The sequence below is a fragment of the Dipteris shenzhenensis genome, chromosome 11 (genome assembly GCF_047967505.1).
Source record: "Dipteris shenzhenensis isolate YYH24624 ecotype China chromosome 11, Dip_SZ_1.0, whole genome shotgun sequence".
Classification (NCBI taxonomy): Eukaryota; Viridiplantae; Streptophyta; class Polypodiopsida; order Gleicheniales; family Dipteridaceae; genus Dipteris; species Dipteris shenzhenensis.
In genome coordinates this window covers 16654707-16658910 of record NC_141606.1, presented here as the reverse complement: position 1 = coordinate 16658910, position 4204 = coordinate 16654707, and positions in this window count along the sequence as shown.

Below are 4204 nucleotides of genomic sequence, written 5' to 3'. Positions count from 1 at the left end.
CTTTGCATGGTCAATCGAGCATTATATACCACGTAGGTTACTTGGCGTAAGAAAAGTACTTATCGGATGGATGTGCCTCTTTGAGAACATTTCGATACCACCTAGGTTGAGATGTAGGAAAAGTATTATGGCCATTGGATATGCCTTGCATTGTCGATCGAGCATTAAATACCATTTTTGCCTTAGTGTCATGCACATCCGTAAAAAAACACGCTGCTAGGTATGTTATCTGATCAAGTACTTATGGGATGGGAATGCCACTTTGCATGTAAGTCAATTTCACCTAGTTTAAGGTTTGTGCAAAGTATTATGCCCATCAGATATGCTTTGCATTCTCGATCAAGCATAAAACACCATTTTTGCCTAAGTGTCATGCACATTCATAAAAAAACATGCTGCTAGGTATGTTATTCAATCAAGTACTTATGGGATGGGTGCTCCACTTTGCAGGCAAGTCCATTTCAACTAGGTTGAGGTCCATGCAAAGTATTGTGACCATTTGATATGCTTTGCATGGTCGATCACACATTATCCACCATTTTTGCCGTGGTGATATGCACATCCGCAAAGAAACACGCCCTTAGGTATGTTATCTGACCAAGTACTTATCGGATGGGTGTGCCTCTTTGAGAACATTTCAATATCACCTAGGTTGAGGCGTAGGAAAAGTATTGTGCCCATCGGATATCCTTTGCATGGTCGATCGAGCATTAAATCCCATTTTTGCTCTAGTATCATGCACATCCATAAAAAAACACGCTGCTAGGTATGTTATTCGATCAAGTACTTATGGGATGGGCACTCCACTTTGCATGTAAGTCAATTTCACCTAGTTTAAGGTGTGTGCAAAGTATTATGCCCATCCAATATGCTTTTCATTGTTGATCAAGCATAAAACACCGTTTGTGCCTTATGTAATGCACAACCATTAAAAAACATCCGTAAAAAAACACGCCCTTAGGTGTGTTATCCAACCAAGTACTTATCTAATAGGTGTGCCTTTTTTCAAACAAGTCAATACCACCTAGGGAAAGAGACAGAGAGAGAGAGAGAGAGAGAGATGAGAGACCAAGAGAGATAATGAAAAGTATTGTACCCATCGGATCTGCTTTGCATGGTTGATCACGCATTATATACCATTTTTCCTGTAGTGATATGCACATCTGCAAAAAAACACGCCCTTAGGTGTGTTATCTTACCAAGTACTTATCGGATGGGTGTGCCTCTTTAAAACATATCAATACCACCTAGGTTAAGGTATAGGAAAAGTATTGTGCCCATCGGATATGCTTTGCATGGTCGATCGAGCATTAAATACCATTTTTACCTTAGTGTCATGCACATCCGTAACAAAACACACTGCTAGGTATGTTATCCGATCAAGTACTTATGGGATGGACATGCCACATTGCATGTAAGTTAATTCCACCTAGTTTAAGGTGTGTGCAAAGTGTTATGCCCATTGGATATACTTTGCATTGTCGATCAAGCATAAAACACCATTTTTGCTCTAGTGTAATGCACAACCATAAAAAAACACGGCCCTAGGTGTGGTATTCAATCAAGTACTTATTGGATGGGGGCTCCACTTTGCACGCAAGTCCATTTTGACTAGGTCAAGGTGCGTGCAAAGTATTGTGACCATTGGATATGCTTTGCATGGTCGATCACGCATTATACACCGTTTTTCCCCTAGTGATATGCACATCTGCAAAAAAACATGCCCTTAGGTGTGTTATCTGACCAAGTACTTATCGGATGGGTGTGCCTATTTGAAAACATTTCAATACCACCTAGGTTGAGGCATAGGAGAATTATTGTACCCATCGGATATGCTTTGCATGGTCGATCGAGCATTAAATATACCATTTTTGCCTTAGTGTCATGCACATCCGTAAAAAAACACGCTGCTAGGTATTTATCTAATCAAGTACTTATGGGATGGGCATGCCACTTTGCATGTAAGTCAATTCCACCTAGTTTAAGGTGTGTGCAAAGTATTATACCCAGTGGATATGCTTTGCATTGTCGATCAAGCATAAAACACCGTTTTTGCCTTAGTGTCATGCACAACCATTAAAAAACACAGTTCTAGGTGTGTTATTCAAACAAGTACTTCTCAAATGGGGGACGCCACTTTGCATGCAAGTCCGTTTCAACTAGTTTGAGGTGCGTGCAAAGTATTGTGACTATCGGATATGCTTTGCATGGTCGATCACGCATTATACACCATTTTTCCCCTAGTGATATGCACATCCATAAAAAAGCACGCCCTTAGGTCTGTTATCTGACCTTGAAGTACTTATGGGATGGGTGTGCTTCTTTGAGAACATGTTAATACCACCTAGGTTGAGGCATAGGAAAATTATTGTGCTGATCGGATATCCTTTGCATTATCAATCGAGCATTAAATACCATTTTTGCTCTAGTGTCATGCACATTCGTAAAAAAACATGCTACTAGGTATGTTATCCAATCAAGTACTTATGGGATGGGCATGCCACTTTGCATGTAAGTCCATTCCAGAGCATGTTGTAAGCAAAATCTTTTTCCTCCATTCTAAGTACCACAAATGTAATTGTGAATATCATACCCATGATTGTAATTTCTTGCCCTCTCAAGATTCCAAGAGGTTAGATTCTCCTGTGGTCAACCATCCTCACTTGGAATGGTGCTAGAACCAACTCATTATAGCAAATTGTTTTAAATATATCCTCTAATAGGATATTCACACCTGAACCTCCATCAACTAAAACTTTTGGAATTTTCTGCCTTTTGTATATGACATCAATGGGTGGCACTTGATAGTCCACATCTTCAATTGAAGATGTATAAATGTTTGGAGTCTCTTCTTCATCATCACTTACTTTATAATCTTTGCATGTATTCGACTCTTGTATTAGCAATCCCTTTCAAATCTGATGTTTGAAGGCTGTGGGACCAAGTTCAATAACTAGTCAAGAGTGATTTGAACTTGGGACTCCATAAGCTTTTGGTAAAAGAGTGTATGGTCTTCTTGTTTTGTATTGATGTTTTCATTCTACTTATTGTCTGTTGTCATAGGCATCTGACTTTTTTTTGCTGTAGTGGAATGTAGCACATCTTGCGGTTCTATTGTTATATCTGTGTTTTGCCTTTCTGGTGTTTCCGACCAAAACTATTGCTAATGCATGAATAGTATTTTGACTTTGCTGATTGTTGTAACTGTTATCCAGATTATGAGGAGCTATAAATACCATATTCACTCCTGGAGGTTGTTGTTGTTGACCATTTTGATTGTTTCTCCCATCATAATGGATGATTTGCATACCTCTTTCCATGGTGTTTACACCAAAGCTCACATTGTGGGCCTTGCTTATGGCCATCAATGCCACAATAAGTGCATGTCTGGTTTTGTCCTTGCTATTGTTGTTGTTGATTTCCCCATTGTTGCTGAAATTGCCTTCTAGGGTTTACATTTAGATATCTTTGTTGGGCTGTCCTTGCTACCGCTACTTGATTGGCAGGTATAGCTGGCTCTTGATTGTGTTATTGTTGTACATAAGGTGGTACCCTCCCTCTGTAGTTTGGGTTGTACCAACATCTTTCTTTGTCATGGTTATCTTTCTTGCAAAATTCACATGGAATCTTTTGGGGTTGTGGTGCTTGTGGTGGTGGATTCAAGCTTTGAAGCTGCTCCTTGATCAATTTCTCCAACTTGGAGATTTTATCTGTTGTCTTTTTTGCTGTGGACTTTTCTTTTTTCTTCTACTTCTTCTCTTTCTTTTTCTTCTTGGAATAATGAGCAACACCGTACTGCATAAACCAATTCATTGCTTTACCATTGAAAGTTGCTACAAATTGTTCTTTCTTGGTAGCATCTAGCAATTGTTCAAATCCACTAGCTGTCCATCTTGTCTCAAACTATCCAACATGACTCTCAGGGTCTTCTTTATCTTTGCCACAGTAAATTTGGTTGCTTTGACTAGTGGGTTCTGCATCTTTGGTTGTATTGGTGCACTAGCTTGCACTTGGGAGGTCTTCTTTTTGGGAGGTGGTGGGAGGGGATTGAAATTCACCCTCTGTCTTGCAATCAAAAACACATTAGTTGCAATATTTGCTACAAGTGCTCTTTGTAGGAATTCTTGTGTAGGGCTGGGCAACATCATTTTTTGTAATTTAGCTTGTGCTTCATGTAGTTCCCTGCTATGTAGTGAATTATCTA